This window comes from Bombus flavifrons, chromosome 7, assembly GCF_040668555.2.
Source record: "Bombus flavifrons isolate JBK064 chromosome 7, iyBomFlav1_principal, whole genome shotgun sequence".
Classification (NCBI taxonomy): Eukaryota; Metazoa; Arthropoda; class Insecta; order Hymenoptera; family Apidae; genus Bombus; species Bombus flavifrons.
In genome coordinates this window covers 10,627,723-10,653,298 of record NC_138448.1, presented here as the reverse complement: position 1 = coordinate 10,653,298, position 25,576 = coordinate 10,627,723, and the positions used below count along the sequence as shown (strand labels likewise).

The following is a 25,576-nucleotide window of genomic DNA, read 5'->3' as shown; positions in this document are numbered from 1 at the left end:
ATTGATCTAAGAAAACTGACACTCCTACTTACTCGCGTGTGAAGTACATACGGTTACACTTACGCCTGGATTAATTGACGATCTTACTTAACAATTTAATTCGCAATTTTTCTATATTACTTTCATCCATTATATAATAAAACTGTTCTCTATCTGTTTCATTTTTAACTATATTCATAAAGATACAAATTTGCATGAATACCTGGACAAATATCGAAAAAGACGAACGGATTTCCTAGAAAATAAAACTCACGAAGTTATAGATAGCAAAAAGTCTAATTCTCGTTTTCTATTTCTTTTATCTAACTTTCTATCTTCCTTGCTTCTTTATAGAAATACGAGATTGTATAAACTTTCACGGTCTGTCTACTGATTTCCACTGACCACAGGCGTGTAATAAAAAGAACTGCAACGAACCCAGAGACACAAACCTAAACCGCTAATTCACAGACACAATTTGTCCCAAGTGTATGCAAACTTTCGCGATGATCACGATACCATCGAGAATTCCGTCGGCCAGATGAACTTCGATTGAAAACTTTTCGACCGATACCAATCCATTCTTTCTGTGTATGTTTTAGATGCAAATGTCAGGAAGTTATCGGGCGATCGCTCCAGCTTGAAAACTTTGTCTTGGCCCAAGTATTTGCTGAACGCTCGTCAAAGAGCTTCCATCGAAACTAATTCCTTCTGCTCGAAGGATCGGCAAAACTTTCTCCAAGTATTAGCTCCAACGCGACAAATATGTCGCGAGAAACTAATTCTTCCCTGGTCCCTACTCCTTCAAAGAAAATATCGTGTCCTCGATAAGGGATGAACGTCAGTTATAATGCATTGATGTATCGATTCGTTTAACAGCGGAGGTGAAGTTGCGCGACCGTTTCCTGCTCGCTAGAAAAAGTTCCATCTAGATTCGTTCAAAAGCAGATTATGTACAGTAACTGACGAAAGTATTCGAATACTTAGCACAGAAAATTTTTATCAATATACTATGTACATTATGCGAAACTTTTTGAAATTTCGTTAGCATTGTGATGATACACGAGAGACTATCGTGACTATTATAGTAAAATTCGAAGCCAATTCGAAGATATATAACTTTATATCGTATGTAGATCTATAGAGTTTATAGAGTTAGAAGTTATAAGACATTTATTACAAACATAGACTAAGCGAAAAATTATTATATAGCATGGACAGTAATTTTAATCGTACAATTAGCGTTAAAAATGGTCTCACTAAATATTGCGAATTATCAATGTATGTAGGGAATAATTGGGAAGTATAAACGGAATAATGAGAAAGTTTACTTATAAATATTAATAAAACCTGAATGAAACAGCAGTTTCTAAAACCAATATATCGATTTTTACTTGTTATCTCCTCTTTTCTTTCCTAAGATGAAAAATGAAAGGTGCGCGCTGGATATTTAAGTTTTATGTTAGAGCTTCGAAATTTTATTACAAGATTAGTTGGTAATATGGCGAGATTAATATTAATTACATTATTGAGTATACAATATGAGAAAAATATAGGTATATGTAATTAATAAAGTGCAAAAAATAACATAATGTAGCGAAAGTGATTACGAAGGAAGTAAAATTTTGTGTGTAGATCATAGCAATTGGACTCAATATTTTGTTTATTTTTATCCTAATCTTACATTTTTATTTTCATATTACACGAAATATATTACTCTCTCTAAACGAAATCTATAAATAAATAAGTATAACCTTTACTTACAAACATATTTTATATATGATATTATTACATAAATAAAATCATATTAAACAATTAAATAAATAGAAATAAAGTAGGAAGTAACCTTTTAATAAGAGAAGTTATTAATCGATACATATTTCTTATATTGATTAGTATAATCTACAGGTATAGTTAGTCGGGCTAACTGAGGTTTATCAGATCCGGCAAATTACAGATCCTTTAACGATCAAGCAAATACACAATACCGATATAACTGGGTCATCGATTAGATGTTTAAACGAGATTGGAAGATTATTCAATTTGAATTATGCGATTCTCGGACTTGCTCAATCTGGAATTCTAGTAATTGGAAAGTCTGCTAATTCTTCGTCACGACTTCGATGAAATTTCCGGTTGACGAGGTTGAATGTAATAAAATATCAACGCAAGCATTACAATTCAAGCGAAGAAGGAAATTTGAAAAAGCCCAAAAAGATGGAAGAATGATGGATAGTGGAAAAATGTTGAGATTGTACATAATATGCAGACATACGTAAAATATGAAAAATTAAATATTCGCCATAATATTCAACAAATAAAACAAATGTATACTTATACTATTCTTCTGTTATCTTAATCGTATTATAAAAATATGAATTTACATAAACCTCTGCAATCTACTAATTATTAAACGTGACAAAAAAATGTATTGCAAAAATATTCTAGACTCTTTCACGATGTTTATCGAACAGGCTCATTCCCATTCGTACCAATTAATTATCTTTCGTAAGAAATACAATTTTTGTTTGAACGAACGAAACGAATGAAGTTCAGTTGAAAACGACCAAACGCGTATTAAATCGTCGATAATCGATCAGACGACAAGCATGTATCTGGAATCGTGAAATTGCAGGCTTGTCCGAACTGGCTGGAGGAATGAAAAATTTCCGGCCGCTTAAGAGGTTCGTTCTATTAAATGCGGATCGAATCGACATTGTTCGTAAAGGCAAAGGCGGCAATAGGTACGCTCGTTACGAGCAGTCGAGGAGACAGGATGTTTAATTAGAGGACAATCCGTTAATGGCAGTACCAGAGAGTGCCTCGCCTAATTCCACGAAATTTCATCAACGAACAAATCGAACTTCAATTCGCGAGACTCTGCTATTCGCTGGCGAGTTTCTCCTTTGGCCGATCGTAATTTAATAACGTCGCTTGCCATCATTTTTCCAATACGTCTCTGATATTGTGTTACCATCTTGGATTTATTAAGAAATTATCAAGTACAAGGGATCGTCTAACGAAGAGTGAATCTCGATTCGCTTGGATTATTCTCGCGTTGTTGGATATCGCGCGCTTCCATAAAATAAAAATAACTAAGTTTTTATTTTATAATTATTATTTAGAATAAAGGACACCTTGCTGATTTTGACGAGTTTCGAATATGTTGTCAAAAGGAACGTGTATATTTTCCTGTGCGTACGAGATTGCTCAGCTGTAACTTTCGATTTACATATATGTAAAAGTACTTTTGTTGTTGTATATATTGTACTGTATGTAATATTTTTAATATTTGTCATAAGTTTGCATTAGTTCGAATTAGTTTCGTGCTAGGTTTAGGACAGATTTGAGCTATATCGTCGTTTCAGGTAGGTTTTCAAGAAAGTAAAAATCTTCTGGAGGACAATAAAACAAAGAAAGCGAAGTTTTGGAAAATTTTCAATGAATATTTCAATGAATATAGTTTGAAATGAAAATTACTATAGATGAAATTATCTCGTCGCAGGGTTTTGAATAATCTTAAACAATAAGAAATTAATACGAAACAATTAATATTAACAATTTTCACTGCTTCCAATTAGGAAAATAGGAAAAGTGGACTTCCCACTTCTACAGACAATTATCTTAAAAGGATAAAGTGGATCAAAATTTGATCAAGTCGATGGAGGCTAAGTTCTCAAGGGGTCTTTATAAGAATTTTTCATCGATTTAAAAGAGGTTTAACTTTACAAACTTCTTAACAGACTTACTATCTTCTGTTCAATTTTAAACCTAAAACGAATAAACAAAATAAATTAAACGAGCAGGTAGAGGAACAATACTCGAAGTTCAATTTTATTCAGAATTGAACTTTAAATAACGTAAAGTTTGAAACTGTAACAAAATTTATTGTCGATTTGAAGAACACAAAATAGTGTAAAACGAATGTACATAAATCGCATCATATATTTTGTTCTTTGTATATAACAAATAAAACCATTGAACGTAATTTACATAAAACCTATTCCTCTTTGTAAATTCTATTCATTCTATGAAGAACATTAATCATAATAATATTTTCCATTTGACGAATTATATTTTTCATCGAACGTCGAAATTTTTACAAACGAAGATTACAATCGATAAATCACACGATTCGGAAAGCAATAATTCTACCAAAGTAAATTTCATGCAATCGTGTTGTTGAAATTTAATCCCGAAACTCGATTCAATCAACACCTGATTCACTTAATTACGAATTAACTCGCACAGAATTGGTCAGCTAGTTTAATAGGTGAAAGCTTTTTCGGCGACGCATCAATCAACGCGATGATCAAGACTACACACACGAGTCACAATCGATACAAAATTAATTCACACGGACGGAAACCAACTTTGAACGAGTATGTTTTACTGTTTTGTTACAGGATCTAATTGAACAACATAAACAAAAGTACTTATATTTAGCGACTAATGAAACATTTGCTTTAGCGTTAATATAAACCAGTAGTATAAAGTTCCGACGAAGTTATTTGGTAATTAACGATAATTAAAAATTTATTACCATAATATTACGTTATTACGAAGATATTAATACGATATATAACGAAAAATTACAATTTTTCATGAAATTACATTTCAATTAAAGATGAGAATATTCTACATACACATCTGAATTATCTTTCTATGGATTAAAAGGATAATGGTGTCATCCCTAGTTAAAATGCATGATCTAGCGTTTTTGCATTTTCCAAATACGTTGAAATATTTGGAGTTTCTCGTGGTTTTTACCTTTTAAGTAAAATTATACTGTGTACATTTTTATAGCACAGATTTTAATAAAAATACTTGATACAAATATTTTTAGGTATATCTAACACACATGTATGATAAATGTAACTTGTCATTGAACATTGATTAATAATAAAATGTCTGGTAAAGTGATGGTAATCTTCATTAATATGTAACGATTTTGAAGAGTTCCTTAATCTGTTAACCAGGGGATCCCTTGATTGCTGAACTTCATAAATGATATGCATAATACACGCATAGAAGTTAGAAAATGAAAAAAGAATGGCTCCACTACGTCTTCTTCCACGTAATCCAAATGTAAATGTAACTTGTCCTTTAACACGAAAAATTGTTTCATTAAAAACATTAAAGAAAAAAAACAGAAAATTCCTAAGCAAAAAGACTACTATCTCCAGAAGATTGACAATCCTGATAATGAATTAATTCGATTTCCCAATCGAATAAATTAACACGTTTAATCTAATACGATCAAAGATTAAGAAATTCGTAATAGAATTTCCAAGTTCCTCTAATTCACCAATGATACTTCCACAAACGTGTGTGTGCGTCTACGTATTATAATACATGGAATATCGTTTCTTTCTCGTATCTGCAGTTTCACGACGTCACGTATACTCAATTCGTTTAAAAATTCACCAGCACAATACACAAAAAGCAACGATATTAGTATCAGCCACTGTCGCCGGAAATGTAGGAAGCGGATAGATGACGCTCTGGCCACGCATTAAATCGGATAGTAAGGTCGAGCGCGCGTGTGCGTCAGCCAGTCAACGGGAATTTAAATTTCAGCTCGATTGTACAGCAGTCGGTGGTTCGATGAAATATGAAAAAATTAGCAGGCGATCCACAGCCGTCAACTTGTCACAGACTTGTTCGTTATTTCTAGCGACGCGCGATCGTCTCGGGTGAAAAGGGAGAGAAAGAGAGATGTAGAATGGGAAATAACACGAATCAATTGTAACACAACGATCAAAGTGTGATCCACTCGAACGAGAATCGTTCCACATGGAATCACGCGGAAGCCGATGTTATCGCGGTGGATTATTTCACAAGTCGCAGTGTCCTCTGCTAATTTCGAGATACAATATTAATTCGGGGACAATTTTCAGATAGCAGTTTGAGTGGGTCTGAAGATATTGATAATTAAACATATGGAAATTGCACGAAGCAAGTGTATCATCACACATTTTATTATTTTCGTAGTATTAAAACTCATTAACATTAATTAAAACTCAATTAACATTAAAAACTCAAAATGAAAGATATACATATGTAAATTGTATGTACATATTGTCCATTATTAATACAAGATTTATCTATAAAATTTATGCATATATCATTGCAAAATTATCAAATAACTTTATCTATTGATACAAGATACATTGTGTATTTTAAACCTATAAAATTTCTACGAAAACTTACAAATTGGCCATTCTGACCATTCGGGTATTTCAAGAGTTAATGATTCGAGTAAACAGTTATGAAATATCGATGACGAGTTGTAAATCCGTTCGATTAATTCTTTAAGGCTCTGTTACACTACAAAACGTAACTTACAAAAACTCAATAGTTGTGTCGGTATCGATCATTGACGATATAATAATTAAGGTTTACATAATTAAGACGACGCAACATATGCGTCAATAGCAGCGTATATTTATATTTATATTTATATCCTAATTACGTCCTAACAGTTTCAAACGATTGAATATTTCTACTTCAATTTTGTTCGAGTTTTAACCATATAGAGGCCATTGTGTCGAAGCAATTTATCAAAATTCAAACCCTTGACGCAAAGGTTAAAGGTCGAGATCGATTCATTTATAACAATGAGATCGTGAATTGATCGAGATACACTTGCAATTGAGGCTATCATAATCTTATTATTGCAGGGCTAATGGAATATTTATAAGACGTAGTGTGGGATAGACGTGATTGATCAGAGTTTCCTTTGAAATGGCAAAAAAGGCAATGACGTGATTAGGAACCTTGCACAGCGGGTGAGCCATTATAGTTTGTAACAAGCTCTATAATAAAGAGTGATGGTTTGCCAGATTTGAAGGGGTTGATTTATGGGGTCACCTGTATTGTTGCGATCTGACGACCTTACAAATTTTGGGTTCTAGGCAACAAGAAAAACATGTATGGTAATCAGTCTGTTATACTTTGCAATGTAAAATTTATGTTTCAACAAAAAAGGTGGAAATAAGGATTAACAGGATGAGAGATCGATCTACTTTCCAAATAAAAATTGTACATTACCTAACAATAAAATCAATATAAATATGTTACTAAAATTGAAATATTTTGAGTAATATAGGATTGTTATGTAATGGTATCGTTTATGTGATCTAAATTTTTATTTTTACTTCTTTATTTTTAATCATCTTTACTTTTAGTCAGATAATAAAATATTATAGATTTATCTAAATATTAATCCTATATTACTATTCGAATATACTTTTGGAATTAATTGAACTCTCGGAAAAGCAATAAAATGTTCTTCTTGTTCTTTAGTTATTTCATTTCGATCTTTAGTATAATTTCAATATAGTATAATTTCAATAAAGAATGATCTTTTTCTCAAAGAGCGTATTATACATTTTTACAAGAGCATTCTATACATTTTTCCTACATTTTTTTGCAATTACTTCATTGATATATATGACACTGTAATTAATTTTTTCCTCATTATGATACGTTATTTAGGAAATTAAACATTCTGCTCATCCCTCAGGAATAAAAGTAACAAAGAATAACTTCACAATAATTTTTTCTCTCTGGATACATATCAAAATATTTTTATTCTTTCATACATACGTATAATGTTAAAATTTTTTTAATTTACGTATTTATTTTTTGTATATTTAATTAGCATACCTAGTAGATATTTGAAAGCACAGAACACGAACGATGAAAACTTTCGCAACGAACATGTAGAATAAATAACTTCTCTACAGCCACGATCAGCAAATATTATAGTAACTTTCACGAAGCTTCGCTCCCTCTTTACGTTCCTCTGTATGAGTAATATTATATGTATGTGTATCGGGTTGCCTACACACACACTTGGGGTAACACACGCGGAAAAGGATTTTCCTGCAAGGAAAAATGCGGATAAAGCGATCCAAAGAAATTTTCGTGATATTCATGGGGTAGAGTTCAAGAGATTGAGCTTGTTTCTTTTTCGATTGGAAGGAAATAAAAATAAGGGAAGAAAGGAAATTTCGAGAAATATAGACTTTTCGAGAAAATAAAGACCGAGTTTACTACTTAGAATGCGGATGTTATACCGGCAATAAAATATTCATAAACCGAAGAATGGAAATAACACTAAAAAAGGAATGAGTTTTAATGATCAGTTTTAAAGTTTAATACGTGGTGTCCCGTAATGATTAATAAAAATTGTAGCATTGAATTCTTGCTCACTGTTAACTTTTAATAAATCAGCTTCGGGGTTGTTTCGGAGTTTTTAACATTTCGACGAGATATTTGATGTTTTAGCAGTTTATAGCAATTTTTAGCAACCTCGGACAAATTGAATTTTTAGTATATGTTAACGTTATATCGAGAAAGATTTGCAATTAGGTTTCCTAAATAATTATACAAATATCCAACGAGATAGTAAGTATTAATAAAAGTTAGAAAAGCAAATAATATGACTATGAATATTAAAAATGATACGAATGATCGAAAAGATCTTAAAAATATTACGAACAATTACAGAGAAATAAATAAAGACATCTTCAATACATTATTTAGAAAATGCGAAATTCTGATATTTTCACGTAAAATTATTTAAAGCACTGTGCAAGTGACATCTTGGTTCTGTGTATTTATGGCTGAAACCAAACAAGAGACCAAGCAATTTGTATTGATGCATCGTAGGGTATTGGAAGTTTTTGGATTGGCAAACAATTTACAAAAATATCAGTAAAATGAGAAATTTGTTATAAAACTAGCACATACTATATGTAAATGTCAAATATATCATAAAAATGAATGGTTTTTTCACACGGTATATATAAATAATATATTAGAACCGTATCAGGGCTCAGTTTCTATTGAATAATAATTTATTTACATATGGATTTCTTATCTTGCATTAAAAATACATTATATCCCAAACTTAAAAAAAAGGTTAATCTCTGTAACCAAACTCTTCGCTTCACTCACGTTAATTCATGTTTTTGATTCTACTATCAAATTTCTAATTAAAAAAATGACTCGCATAAAATTTCCGAAGTCCAACAATTTACTAGTTCAGATTAATCCTGTACCAACTTAAACCTCAATTACTTGTTAGGTTTTAATAAATCAGGTTTTGGATTGTTTCGAGTTTTTTAACATTTCGATGAGATGTTCAATATCTTAGGAATTAATAACATTTTTGCATCTCAGTTGCATCTATTGTATCATCTGTAATACTATTTGAATTAACTTCGTCCAAGCGTCGATCATTATTCGCTCCTTGCAGTCTGCGTATTCGACGACCGCAGATCTTTCAACGGAACTTACATACATTCGTTGAACTGTGCAGTAAAAGAATACACGAATATATAGAATATAATCTATGAATATGCAATGGTTTATTGAAAACACTGAAGCAAATGCTACGGTCAAGGATCTTTGGAATGTCAGAGTGGGAAAGACTGTTGGAGGATGTTGCGGAGTGTACGGAGAGTGAAAGGTACATTAGTTACAGGAGAAGGGCGAGCAAAGGGTTAAAGAGCACGGTATACAGGATGACCCACGCAACTAGGACAAGCTATTTAAATAAGTATCAATGAAATTTCGTTAAATATGATTAGAGAATGTATTGGTACACGTATTTTCCAATGAAGCATTTTTTAATTAGATTTTACATCTTGTTTCCATAGTACCAAATTTAATGTCATCATATGAAAGTATATATTATTACTATATGATACGAAATTTATTATGGGGCCTAATTTATTAGCACATAAATGCAATAACAAATGCGCAGATGTACTCTTTGTATTCTTTGTACTCGTTGTAATAAATTAAATTTACATATGTAACGCTAACATTATTTTCATTAAACTTCATTGATATCTACTTAGTTTTTGTCGCCCAACTACATATGCATCATAATTTTGACTAATGAAATTCTCCTTTATCTTTTACCTCTTCATTGTTATAACTTGTGCTGCTTGTGTGGGACACGCTGTATACCGTTTAGCCGTGCAGTGGAAACGTATACACATACCGTACGTTCCTTTACAACTCCCTTGCGGATCGTATGAAAAATATGGTTTTTGGCGATAGTCTGGCTATTGTCGGTTACGTAAAACTAAAACGATACGTTATACCGGAAAGAAATATATTGCTCTGCTTTTTCGAGTTTTCTTCGAAGCAGCTAAAAGGAGCTCAGCTTATACAGTTTGAATTAGATACTTTAAAAATATCAAGGAAGAGGCAAAACTTATAGGACGTGTTCAAAGTTGGGATCAGATGCGAAGAGATTCTGGTTTATCAGACTTTTGCTATCTCGTACATGGTGTTCCTAAATATTGTTTTTACTTAGCGTTTCAAAAGACAAATGTAAGTTAATGGAGGTACGCGTTCTAAAATATGTTTTTACATATTCTTCCAGTTCTCCAGTTTTTAGATATTCTTAATCTTGTGGTTATGAATGGAATTTACAGGAAAGCATACAGCTGTCGAAAATGTTAATACGATCCTGAGAAACTTAATAATCCTATGTAGGTACCAACATATACAACGATGAGCATATAAATGGGACAATTTTATTTTCACAACTCATGTAAAATAGAAGATTTACTTATTATTATATTTATATTAATTACGTAAAATAGAGAAGCTACTTATTCCTGAATTAAGTGTTTCAAGCACAAAAATATATACGAAATGTATCAATAAAAGGTAATTTCAGTTAACTTGTCAGAACTACTTATATCTGTACGACCTCCGCTGTATATCCTTTAAATTTTATTTGTCTTTTGGTGGCCGATTTCGGTGATCGTAAATCATCGCTTAAAGCCACGCAAACGTTCCAGCAGTTCACTCACCTTAAACATTGTCGATTGGCGAGTCGTAACGCTGCGACGTTCTAGTCGTAATGATTTCGTGCGGTGCGAAATCATGCGCTCGAGTGGCGGGCAGATAATACACGAGGCAGGAGACCCCGACGAGGAACAGGAAGAACAGGAACACGATGTCGAACATTAACAGGGAGTTCAAGGTCATCAGCTGCATCGTGCGCGTACAACTTTCTCCACCATTACACACATATACACGCAGATCCTCACGCAAGCGCGTTCTCACCCGTCAGGTATATTTCCTTCCACTTCGACTTTCGTATCCTTTGGTATCCTCGACTTCCGTTTCCTCGTCTAGCTCGCGATGGATGCGCGAGTATCAACTTTTTGGAAGAATATATTTTTCAATACGTTAGAAAGGTTTGTTTGAAGCGATAACGATTGAAATTTGAACGTAGCAATCCCTTTAATAGATGGAATAAAAGATGATTATATATGCATATGAATATAAATCATCGGCTGTAAATATAAAGATATCTATTTAAAGACAAATTTTAATTCATCCAATATTCTACATGATAAGTTATATTAGACGGCGAGATTGAAATAACAGATTTAGAATAAAATACGTATGTGCGTGTTTTTTGCAGGTTAACGTTTCTCGCGAAAGATCAGACAATATGGCTTTTATTGTATCTAAACAAAGTGAGCATTATACCTATACGTTTACAATTTCATCAATTGTTTCTAAATCTTCTCTTTCATTCGAAAACTTTTATAAATCGTCGATGGTATTTTTCTGCTCTTTTATTTCTGGATACAATAAATCCCGAAATTTTATATGAAATTTTCATATGAATACGAAAAGAGTAAAAACAAGAATATCCTGCATAAACGGCTTTTCCATTGAAAGCTAATCTTTTTTTAAAATCAGTAATGTTTGTATTAGAGAGGAATCATATTTTCCTTTTACTATGTATACGAAATTATCCCGTAAACTTATAAACGTTGGAAGAGTAATTACGAGTTCTCATTAAAATGTCAAGTTTTTCGAAATTTTTGGTTAACCGCTTCCACGAGGATTGGTACTATGGAATTTCAATAGACATTCAAGGTAGCCTGGCCACAATCAGCTGAAATGTTGAACTGCAAATCGAACCATAATTGGATTTTCCGGAGGTTATCGATATCAAGTTATGCGCGAATCGTTAATACCACCTCTATTATAATGAGCTATTTGTGCGTCGTGCATTGTGATATCGACTGTTATCGATGGTACTTTTACTTCGAAATTAATGCAACATAATTGAAATCATGATCGATCGTGCCATATACGGGAATAAAATCGAATTCGAAAGTCGATTTTCAAAGTGTGTTATTTGTATACATTATATGAATTGCATATCGACTCGATACATACATTAAGCTTAAGTGCGATCAGACTTCAACCCCTAAAATTATAAAGTATGCATATAAATTTTAATACCGGTTTTATTAGTTCGAAATGTAATGTAAAATTCACAACGTTTACATTTACTAAATTCAGATATAATTATTAATATAAATATGCTTACCGAGTAAATAATTTTGCTTCCAAAATAAGTTACCAAATTTGATCACTGAAATAGACTATGAAGTTATTTAAATAAAGTTTCTAGAACTCAAATGGTTCTAAGAAGAATCAATAAAATGATACTTGAAGCATATTACAATAGATATATATTTATAACACTAGATAATAGTTACTAATCTTTGCTATTATAAGTGAAAACAATATTTCCTATACTATATATCTTTATATATCTTATCTATAACCATTTTTCCGGTAACGCAAAGTATAAATAAAGCTGTTTAAGAAACAACAGATAAACTCAATCATTGATTATTTCCTTTTTAATACGACAAAATAATATGCGTTCCATAATAATAACTGTTACACAGTACACGCTGTAAACAATGCTTTCTTATTGCAAAAACGCACATATTGTCATATTAGAAATGAGTCATTTCCAGCAACTTCCTAATCGCGTTATTTTTAGTGGCGCAATTTTTAGTTCGCGTTATAGGGGGTTCGACTGTATATCATAATTAAATATAATATTTAGGGGTGCTATTGAGACGATAAAAAGACTGACAAGAGATGTACATATCTGGGAATTGAATCGCAAATAATCGTTACGGGTGGAAAAGTTTTGTGAGAACACTTCAATCGATCTTGAACGTCTAGTACACGTCTGGTGCAACGAAAGAAGAAGATTTCGATCTTTTGAAACACAATAGATCCAAGCCATTAGTTGCAGTGACAGTGATATGGCGAAAGAAGAAACGTTTAAGTGCAGAAGACAGCATCGACATCGATCAACGATTAGATGTATCTAATCTGTGGAAAATTCCACGCGGGAGTAGCTCGTTTTAGGTTGCAGATAAGAGAAGCTTTCGATAACATGTGAAAAGTTAAACAATTTCATATTTTCTTCATTTTCTAATAGAATCGTCAGTTTTTCATTGTAGTAAAGACACAGTTAGATCAAGGAAATATAGAAATCTTTTGCAATATTTCTTTTCAAAAATTGTTCTTGTGTTCGTACAATATTTTTACTTTATCTACTTATTATACATCAGGTATAATCGTAGACACAAATAAATGAAATTTATACATCGATTGATTCCTTGAATATAATTAATTCATTACTTTCTTCTCTTACTAATCTTAATACTCTTATTTTATCTCTCTTCTAATTGTTGTTAAATGTTTTGCTTATATATTATATGATTTTTTATTACATAGTGTTATTGATAATTTTATATCATAAACAAGTATTTTATATAATGTTTGAATGACAATACATTATAGAAAGTTATTATATATGAACACTTTACGGCATCGGATTTCAAATAATTAATTTTCTGAAGAGAGTACAAAGTCTGAATTATTTAATTATAAATTGTTTTCAAGTACGTTCCAGTACGTAGATATATTATTAACGGTAACAGTTAAATTCAATGGAATAACGTAAATAATTATTTTTTCTCAAGGAGAAAGATGTATCAGATTCTATTTAATATTCTGTATTCTCATTGTATTTGATTCTGGAAAATTAATTTTATCAATTGTCTGGAAAATATCGTATTACAAATTAAACGTGCAAGCCATCGGGCACAAATCTATAAATAAATTCCATTTCCTTCTGTATCAGAACATCTTAACATATACTTGACATAATTTTTCCTTTCGAACAGCAAGTCAATACGTATAAATTAACTAGTGACCTATTGTACTCGAGATTTATTAATACCAAATAGGAAACTTGATTTATTTCCTGCAATTCGAAGTAAAATGTGCGACTTCGATCGACATCTTGTTGAACCACTTGACATTATTTTTTCGACCGTTCAATGATTTCGTATTTCCGATTCGCTCAATTATTGACGCGAGGTTGACGATAATGTTAACTGATTTCACAGAGTTTATTTCAGTCTAAAGTTAAGAAGTAGATGTATTACGGTATGTAACATGGTTTATGTTAATGATAAGTTTTCGTGTAATCACCTTTTTACGAAATAAAGTGCAATTATGCTTCATAAATATGTTATGTTTAAATGAAATAATTACAAGAAATAAATCAGCTTTTCTGATCCCATTATAATAAACTCTTAACAAGATTTTTCTGTTAATTGCCAAAGAAAAGGTACTCTTAATAACAGAATGATTAAAAGGGTAGCAAGCGTAAAGTCTTTTAATATCTACTGTTTAAGACATTAAACCACGCCTAATTAAAATGATTTCTATTAATATTTCTAATACAATTTTGTATAACAATTCACCGTACAATTTCTTCTATTTATAATTGATTGTAAATCGAATACTTTTCTTCACGAGTACTATATATTATACAAATAATTTAAACATCGGTTTGAGTTATATCATCAGATATAAATTAGATTCATTATGATAAATCATATATAGTTATTGCTCTTTCTAATTATTTGTACTATGCATTACATTTAAAGAAAAAAAAGGAAAAAATGATAACACAATCATTTAATCACGTGCAATAAATTTTATACTAATTATGTAACAAATACTTGACCCTACATTTTTTATCGTATTTCAACTTCGCTCATTAAACGTCCATAAATTTACTAAATGCTATTAACGCCAACTTTTTTCTCGTTAATTAAAACATACTTTATATAAGCTGCCGCATTTACAAAGTTTGTTGTTAAGTCTAGCAGGATCTTTATTTAAGAGGGAAAAAGAGCAGAAAATTGTGTCGCATAATTTCCATGTTTATCTCCGTATCATTTTCGAATCATCGGATCGGATACGACAAGCTAATGAAATTTTTAATGTATATACTCGCCGATAATTAACGCAACTGGCGGCGTCATTAACAGCTGTATCACGGTTGATCTAACCTGTCTATGAGCCTGTCTGCTCCGACGATTTTCTACTTACGCAAATTCACCGGCATACCGAATGCAAGTCGATCTTCATCGGCCTTGCATCGCCACTGCCACCGGAAATTTACTGTATAACATAATTTCCGTTCGGAAACACGTTTTCAAAAGATAAACTCTACCTCTGGCGAAGTCTGCTTGTTCCAATAGATCGGAAGTTATTATGAAAATTTGTAAATCGCTCGAGTATGGAAGCTGTGGAAAGCATCTGCTGTGTTTAAGCATCTAGAATCGAATCGAAGATTTAACATGTGATTTACCGATCCTCCTTCGTTGTTTCCGCTCTTTGCGAGTGAACGACGATCGTTTAATTATACGGATTAATATCGTCGAAGTTATGCCAAAGAAGTGGCATAATTGAGTCGGACAGAAGTTAGCATAGTGACTACAAAATAATTAGCTTTACATAATAATTAATGAGATTCAAGTACATGAAATTTCGTATCACGTAGTAATACTTTCATGCGACTACAGGTATTTGATGCTGTGAAAGTGAAATGTAGAACCTGATAAGAAAACGATTGATAGGGAAATAATGGTACCTACGTGTAAATAGTTTTTGTAGCCACTGTATAGTGATCAATTTTATCGAAAGTAATTGTTTGCTTTGTGGAAATGAAGTAAATGTGGTAAAAGAATTATAAGAGTAAATAATTATTAAATATACATAACAATGTGAAATATACGAGATATGGCGCTTCCTATAGTGTTTGGTAGAACAATTTTCTACCGAGGTTCTACTCTTTAAATTATGTTCTCAAAAACAGTTAAGGTAAACAGTTAGAGTAAACAATTTATTAAAGAATTTTTCAAAGAGTGTTTAGCTCCTGAATGGTAAAATGTAAACATTTCAGGATCAAGTAAGTGAAGTAAAAAATTGTTAATTATTTAAACTCTGAGGATCCAAAATATAGTTTGTGCGTATTAAAAATGAAAAAAGTATTCAGTAACGTAACGCTGTTATCGCAAGGATACATACACATATGGACCCTTAATTTACAGCGAGTGTTTTATCTAAAATTCATATATATCTATATAGATAGTTGTTTGTTTTCAAAATTAAATCCTGAAGAATTAACGAACTTTTTTGTAATTAAAACTGTGTGACCGGAGATGAATTAATTTAACATAACAGTGAACAACTTTAATGTCCGTTAATGAAATCTCTTGTGCCCTGTATTCGCGCAATAAATTTTTCCAAAATACAATTCATTTAATCAATTTCAATTATTTATTTATTAAATATTTGAATTGGTTGGTATTGTTATGAAAGATTATAAAAGAATGTATTTGTCTAAGTTATCAAAAATGGAAATTTCGATATTATATAGAAATAGATTATGACACGCTGTAAAATAGTTTTAGCTTTGAATATTATAAATTTCTTTTTTCACAATTTAATAAAATCAGATTGAAAATGGTGCGATGGTATGTATACCTGTAGATGAATAAAGTGAGCGCGTTATACTCTTTGTTTGCCAGTTGTTACTCGTTTTTAACGTGTGTTAGCCTGCAGGCAATGAGAAGATAATTTCATTTAATGCAACGAAGCGCTACGTTTCAACAGGAGTCTTCAATGCATCCCGTTAAAAAAAAATGATATTCAAGCTTTCTAACACAATAGATGAATTCCAACAGAGAGTAACATAAAACAACGGGAAAATAATAGAATATTTGAATATTCAAAATTGCGTTAAATTTATAAATATTAAAATACCGAATTGTTTGTCTGCTAATTATTTGAATATCCCGCGACGTTTATAATATATTATGTATATTTAGACTTAAATATTCGTCTTATAAAACAGGATTCGTAATGTAACATTTTTCAATAAATATATGTACACGACAAAAATTTCTCATATACTTGTGAAACATGTCAATACTTTATACCTAATACTTTATAAAAATATTTATCTAATCTTTATAAACTATATATCTTTATAAATAAATTTAATATTTCAACCTTCAATGTATCAGTTACTCGTGAAATGTAATGTATTGCATATTTCGTAAAAATTAACACGTATGTTTTAAAAGTTGAAGCGAATATATAATATTTATGATAAGATAATATTGTTAGAAGTCAGTACCGTGTTATGGCAGAATTTTACCAGTTCTTTTATTTTCTTCCTTTCATAAGAAAACACATTTGCATACTTGGTATAAATGCAAATTGTATAAAATCTTAAAGCAGCAAATTAAAACTGAAAAACGTCAATGTTTTCAATGTTAAAAATAAAGAAAATCTGCAATTCTCAGTATAATACGTACGGTATAATAATATTCCCGTTAGTGTACGAGTCAAATATCCAATTACAACTTCCGCTTTATATTTGTAAGCTAAACCTTAAATACAGAGAACTAAGGGATTTTTCGAAAAAAGGAAGAAATAGATAAAAATAGAGAAATGAAAAGCAACGAAAAGAGAAAAATATATCGGATAAAGGAAAAAAACAGGAAGCACTTTTTCAATGCATACTTTGCCTCGGTAAAGAGTAAACTCCTCCAGTGACATAAACCTCGTTACACCGCTCAACTTTTTCCTCCTATACCACTTTTGCCTATCTCGTCGAACTACGGCACAACTCGCCCCAATATTGCCAGGAGTTACGCGAGGAATCGAACGATCACATGGAACACCCACTTCCTCTTCTAACAAGGGATAGTGCGATGAGCGTGAAAAAAAAAAGAGGACAGGATGGTTTTGCGTCCTCGTATAAGAGGCTAGACAGATATAGACCGCAAGATAAACGACGTATTACAGGCATAAAGCAACATCCTCGGTGTCGTCGTCCGTCCCTGTCATCGGGATCCTGTCCCGTTCTCGTACCACCCCTGTCATAACCTCTTTTCTCGATCCAACACGACGCGATACAGTGGACACATGCAGAAAAAGAAACGAAGCTGCATTTCTGAAGAAGTTGCAGAAACTACGACGGTTGTCCGTTGTCAGAACGATATCGATTTTTCCTTTCCACATATTCTTTTACGTGATTTCAATCAAAAACTCTTCGCAACATATATAATGTCCCATGGTTATGTCTCTAACGACACAATACATAACGACTTGTCAATACCTACTGTTAAACAAGAGATATCAAACGACATACAACATACACGTACAATAGTTATCACAGGATACAAAATAATTCATTGGTTTTGCAATCGACTCATATCGGTATTAGTGCACATAAAATAAAAAGATACACCCTCTTCTTAAATGTGGTAAACAGATATACTAATTAATTGTATTATCAATTTATAGCGGCGATTATATAGAAGTTTGACAAGTGTATAAATACAATTGTCTAATCTAATGCAACCAATGTAAGTTGCTTTACACGTCACGATATAACGTCGATAAATTTACTTATAATTCCGTGGAAGGAATTGATTGTAAATACTTTAAGCCAATAAAAAAAAAGAAGAAAAAACAAAAAAGAGAATATTCTTCCACCGTAGGAACCGTGTCTTTCTTGTAACGAAAAGAGATCTCGAGCGTACGCTCTCCGACACAGTCTGCGCACAGCACTCTTCTCTGAAGATTTCGCGTTGATTCCAACCGATAGTTTGCGGAAACAAGCAAGTGAACACGTAGAAAGTAATTGTGGAAGTAGGGTCTGGCTGCTGAAATCGATTCGCAAGCGGTTAAGTAGCAGAGTTTTGAAAGAGATTTTGATCGGCTGGAGAATGATAAATAAAATTTGGAAGAAGAATTTGGAGGAATTTGTAGCTTGTTAAAACATTTAATATTTCCTCCTTTTCTATACGATACATTGTTAAGAAGACTGTGAGTCTTCATGTATTTTTTAGGATTTTTGGAAGCGTAAAATTGCACAGAATGTTCATAATGTGATAAAATATATAAAATATTCGAAATATGGTGCTTCTTATAATGTTTGGTAAAGTAATTTTCTACCGACGTTCTACTCTTTAAATTATGTTCTGAAAAATGTGAATTTGCATAAAAGCCCGCAAGTTACTAATAATAATATACAAGTTTCAGATTAACATACCTTCAACAACGCTTTTAAAGATGTAAGACACGCAAATCAGTTTCTTTACAATTCTAAAATTTGCTTCGAACGAATGAATTATCTAAGTAATATATTTTAGCAATCTATTTAAGCATTCTAAATAGATTTATCGTCAGATTCTTTGACATTTTTGCTGTCTAAGATTTGTAAATGATTCGCAACTGTGTCACGAAGCGAAAAATGTTATGAGAAGTGGGATATCACTAAGAGAAACTTTACGAAACTTTTACACTTGAAGAAAAATATTACACCTAGTGATTCTAACCCAAATTTTTAACGAATGTGACAAAGAGATTAATCTAAAATCTCCATCCTACCATTCCCTCGAGGCTGAAGTAGATAACAAGTTGGAAACTTAGAGGAAAGCTATCCGAAAGTAAAACAGACCAGGTTGAGATATCCTTCGCCACTGTTCGCTGCTACGAAGCCAAGTGCAAATAATAGTTTTTCACCGTCGAGCGCAATGATTCAATTTCGACAAGGGAGGATCATACGGCGATAGAGGATAAGCTTTGAGAGAGTTTCTCTCAGAATGCGTTTTTAACGAAATCCCGCGGATTATTTCGTTACAAAAGGCAAAAATTAAACTGCAAAGAAAGAAATATGGTAAGATTGAAGTTATTTAAAAATTTTTTAATAATATATATTAATGAATTCTGAATAATATTGATTTTTACAGCAAGCTTTTGGTCAACGGCGTCGTGATTAAGAGGTTAATAACTTGAGGATGTCATAGTAATTTTCGGATATCTATGTAAAATATCAAATTAACACACATCTCATCGCCAGATATTTTTCTCATTTATATGCTAAATATTGGACAAATAAGAATTTAAGTAGTTCACCTAATTAACCCAATAATTTCACTCTCATATCATATTTCAAAATTATATGGAATATCAAATTAACACAAATCTCATCCCCAGCTATTTTTTCTCATTTATATGCTAAATATCAAGTTGACAAACAAGACGTGGAAGAGTATATCTATTTCGACGATGTTTAATTAGAACAAGGGAAATGTGTAATTAGAATGAATCAGGTGCAGCGATGGTTAAGAACCGCAGTATTACACGAACCTGGTCGATAATTATACCGTGGCGTGCACCATGAAACAGATGACAAATGGTTTCTCTTCGGTTCGTCTCAATGCGTTTATTCCAATTTCACGGTAAAAATGGGTACCGCATAAACGAAAAACAAACGTGCATCGCGTAAATTGAATTTGCCCGGCCAGAATGAAACTGATTTAATCGCTATCATCGGTCTTACGTTTTAATTTTTCACCTCTGGCTTTTCCACCCACGCGTCTTTGACCACGAACTAAATTACTGTATTTAGTCTACTCGTGAAACAAAAATGGCAAAACATTAATTAAAATGCAAATAATAACGTACACTCGCATCCATATGTATTTGGATATTTTTAAATCTTCGCAAATATAAAGTATACTACAAATAAAACTGTTCAATCTAATTTTAGCATCTGAAGTTATTAGGTGTATACAATCAATAAATAAATATTGATGAAAGTAATAGTCGATATTAGCTTCGAACGTTCTGGATTATAAATATTACATTGCTAAATTAAATTGCTGCTATTTTTAGAAAATTGTAATTTCAGAATCTAATACAAATTTATATTCTATTTGTGTATAGTAGATAACATGAATCTCGTAAGAGATTTCAAAGGCACAATAAAAATATAGTTTAATATTAATTAGTATAAATAATACAAGTAACGAGAAACATTATTAGCTAAAATAAATTATTAAGACATTTGTAATATTATTGAATACCATTGTCAGTCAATAACATATTTAAAATATTTTCTCTGTTTCTACCATCTTCCTTTTCATCTGTTAAACATTTTAAATTTCCATATCACTCGTCCATTACCATCTTCATACCGAATCACCGGTTTACAGGGTGACGTTTTCCTGAGAATTAAACCTGAATAGTCGCACGATGAAACGTACAAGTCGTGTTTCAGCACTTTCGTGGTCGTTGCTCGTTAGTAAAAAAGAGAAGAAAAAAAATACTAAAGCGGTGGCGTTTCTCCCCTTGCAAAGGTTCGAGTAAAATGGAAGTGTAAAAAGTCAACGAACAAAAAACGAATAGGAAAAAGAAGGAAAGAGAGTGAGAAAAAAAAGACAAAAAAGAAAAATGTAGGGATCTCGGTGGCATGAAGTCGCGTAACCCCGTGCACGCAATTATTTCACGAAATGTAACCCTTTCTGGTGACCAGCGACACAAAGAGAAGTGGAAGAAGGACGCGAATTTCAGTCCCGGCGAATGCAATTACAGCCGTGAAATCCACTCGAGAGCAGTTTCCCGACGAAGAAACGGCAACTCCAAGAGATTTCGAAAATCCCGACCGCGTATTGTGATAGCAAACTTCTGTTCGCTATCCTTCGACATTATAAAAATCCGAGAAACTCGTTCCTCTCTGACAAGTTCGCAGCAAATCGACTTTTTGCGCGGGAAATCGTTCAGGGATCGACTTGAGTGGTTGGTAAAAATTGTAAATCGAGATATTCATGTAAGTAAATCGTAATTTTTCTCTGGAAACGCGCGCGGCGAATGAAAACGAAGAGATTTATTTCTGACTTTCGAATATGATACCGAGGCAAAAAGAAAAAAAGGCAAGAAATATTGACTCTTCGAGAAGAGGGACTACTGTACAGCTTTCCCTTTCGTGGTTTCTCATAAATATCACGTAATTTTATTCCGCATCTATGTCGGTATCTTTTATGAAACTCTGTCGAACTGCGAACGAGAAATTTAGAATATATTCACTAACTCTTCCTTTTGGAATTCAAAAATGCTGCTGCAAATATATCTTTAATTTTAGATTATAAATACAGTTAGAATATCCGGACTAGCTTGCTCTATAGTATAAAATAACTTCAAAATAATTTCGCAATATATTCTGTAAGAAATACTTAATAAACTGCGAAAGATACAGTTTCATGAAATGCTTCATACACTGTTCCGTATTCATTTTTCAAGAGTGATGTTAGTCAAAAATGTTTTTAAAAATCCCAAAGAACCATGAAAGAACATAGTATAACATTTTATTCTGTTAATTAAATTTATCAGTAAGAAGAACACCTACTGCTTATAAAATAGAATCAAGTATCGTTTATGTCGTTTTCAGTCTATGTACATAATCCTAAAAGAAATAAAACATCCTTCCTCTGTCGTCTTTCTATACATTTTCCGATTGATTTCAAATTTTCCCAATATAATCACGATAGCCTCATCGCAGCATTAGTGAAATTTCGACAAGTTTCGTAGAACGTGTATAGTATGTTCATGAAAATTTTCTATAATAAGTATTCGAATAGTTTCATATATATGTGTGTGTGTGTACAGAAACGTGCACGTAAAATCCAAATGAAGAAAGAGACAACGCATTAAGAAAGATGTCGTGAAGAACAAAAGTGGTTTTTCGAGGAAACAGCGAGAATTGCATTCTTGATAACTGATGTAACACGAAGAAAAGTAGAATGCGTGGTACAAAGTGGGAAAGCGTTCATTTCTTGCGGGACAATTTAGTTTTAGCGGTTCCATTATACGCAGGTCTTTTATCTGGCTGTGTTTCAGGAAAATAATTTCACCGATTGGAAAGAGAAAGCGTTATCGACGGCTACGTATTCGTAAATGAAGACAGATGAAAGCCTGGCAGGCCCGAGGCATTATTCCGTAGAAATAATCCGGCGATCGAAGGTATCACCGAATGCATCCCTCTCCGCTTGAAAAGAGAAGACATTTCTATGGTCTACAGGGACCGTTGAATAATCGACATCATAAAAGAAACATTCGGAATAATTTTCTTTGATGAATCGAGCCCGTATGATGTATGGATTCTTTATTTTTAATGAGGATAATTTGATGAAACATCGCGACTAATCGCGAACTCTGAAAATATCCAGAAATCTGAAAAGAGTTTGAAATATATATAAAATAGTAATAGCTAATGTAATATATAATTATTATTATATACTAATTATATAATTATTATATAATATAATAATAGTTTGAAATAAATAGCTCTGAATAGAAATTTCGGATAAGAAAAACGAAATTGTTATTATATGTTGAAGGTGGCAATAGAAAAGGATTATATGCCATAATACTGTAAGTTATTGGACTAAAAGAATAGTATATGTTTGCATTGTGTCAGGAATAATAAAGCTTTTAATGAAAGGACGCTTTTCACTTGTTCCAGTACTCTGCGGTGTTTAATTTGTGAAGACAAATTTAAAGTAATGTAAAACAATTGTCTTCTTCCTTCAATTATCGTCTAATGCCAAATGAACGTATAAACTTCGCATTATGAATGAGAGATTCATTGAATCTTTTTTATTGATTTATTTAAAAATTAGTTTTCTTAATAAAGCTGTCTTGATGATATTTCTTCTATTTGTCCCTTAAGCGAAAGAATCGTTAAATTTATTCCTTCAATATGTGTTAATTTTCTATTACGAAAACGAATTGTAATGTGGAATATGCCAACTATGGGGTAATCTGTGTATATCTGAATAACGCGCATAAACCATTCGTCAATACTTTACCTTGTTTTTCTATACATATTTTTTGTTTTCCACTGTTTGAAAAGCTGGCCTTTGGTCGAATATATTCACCGTTGAAAATATTCTACTTAAGAGAACAAAACGCGAAAAACAAAGGGATTTTTAACGCAACTGAAATAAAAATTAATCGAAATAAACAGACGTTAATAAAAAATAATAAAAACCGCGGAATAAAATAAGAATACAAATTTTCACGCTAATCCCATTATTTCTTCAATGACTTTTCAACTGATTTTCTCAAATGTTTAGAACTCTGCTATATTCACCAGTGAGTAACTTAATAAAAATCGCAGCTATTTCATTCGACCAAATAAGAGCATCCAGTAATTTCATCCCATCGTGTATTTCACAATCTGCTCGAAAGCGCGTTGTTTCCCTCGATTTTCAATTACACACGCGGAAATAAATCGTGGAAACCATTCATTATTGACACTTAACGCACTAACTTTTGTCGTTTACGTAATCAGTCCGCGTGTTGCAACGGTGACCGGCTACTCAAACATCATTGATGCGCATTTGAACCGCTCTCGGTGAAAATTGAAACAGTGTGTTTCGCCGGAGAAATTGATTTTTCGAATTATTAATCATCCCTGATGAATGTTTGCGCGAATGAATGCCAGCATCGCTTACCGTCATCGTCTGATAAAATAGCGCGAAACGCCCACGTTTTTTGTTCCACTGTTCTAATTCGCGCCCTTGTTAATTAACGCCGTATAAATTCGCACGGTCTGCGTTTCACGGGATCGAAAGCGGCGGCGCGTAAAACAAAAAACCAACATTTGTCCGAAGTATCAAGTCGTGAAAATCGTAACGAACTCCATTCTCCGAAGCTTGACCAGCGTGAAATGGCCTGACTGATGGTTTCATTAATTTAATAATTACCCGCGCTATTGTTCGAATCGCGGAGAGAAACATTCGAATGAAGTTCCCTAGAGTTGGGAAGTTACGGGCTGCAGCGTGACCATCTCGAAATTTTCTCCGGCCACTTCAAACTTATGTATAATCCCTTCGTTTATCTTCGCGCCAGAGATTAACTGCTGGTTTGAGGATTCCGAGAAGAATTGTGCTTTTTATACAACATGCTGGATAAGTAGCTAAATTTAGACACCAAAGAAGTGGAATGTTAACGATGTTAATTAATGTAAAAATAACAACGATGTTAGCCCTTGCTAATTTACCTTTTGATCTATTTAAACGGATTATCATACCTACGATTAGATTACAGTGATTACAATAGCACAAGCGTATGCGTAAGGAAGAGTACTTTGTATGTTATTGTATGATTAATGCACATTAATAATACGTAATAATAATTAATAATGATTATTAACAGATAGAGATTTTAGGATTTTCATCTGTAACATATTATTGAAATTTCCCTCATTTTTTACTTATTCATATTAAATAACTATGTTCCAATAATACAATATCGAAACCCTATTTTACCCATAAACATGCACGTAAACTTTAAGTTGTCCAATGATAATATTAAATCCCATAACTGAATGTAGTCGCGAGAAAAATTCAAAATGTACAACATATCGCTCGAGAACATTACATTCGACATTTTTAAACCACCTAACACTTCGCTTTAATTCGACGACAGACTTCGCATTCGAAGAAATCACGTTACTAATGTGACGATGAACTGTGAACTTTTTAACGAAGAATTCGTAACAACGCGC

The 25,576-nt window shown here is 32.3% G+C and overlaps 1 protein-coding gene across 11 annotated transcripts in view; it reads right to left on the bottom strand.

The window, feature by feature from the left end:
* LOC138181414 (tyrosine-protein phosphatase non-receptor type 13) overlaps positions 1 to 25,576 on the bottom strand; it is a 149,921-nt gene that overhangs the window by 76,057 nt on the left and 48,288 nt on the right. For 2 of the 11 annotated variants that reach the window (XM_069116172.1, XM_069116173.1), the window contains exon 2: positions 10,824 to 11,176. The exons of the other annotated variants lie outside the window; for them this stretch is intronic. The gene's annotated coding sequence lies outside the window, so the exon portion shown is untranslated. The remainder of the gene's footprint in view (positions 1 to 10,823; positions 11,177 to 25,576) is intronic. 11 annotated transcript variants of the gene reach the window in all.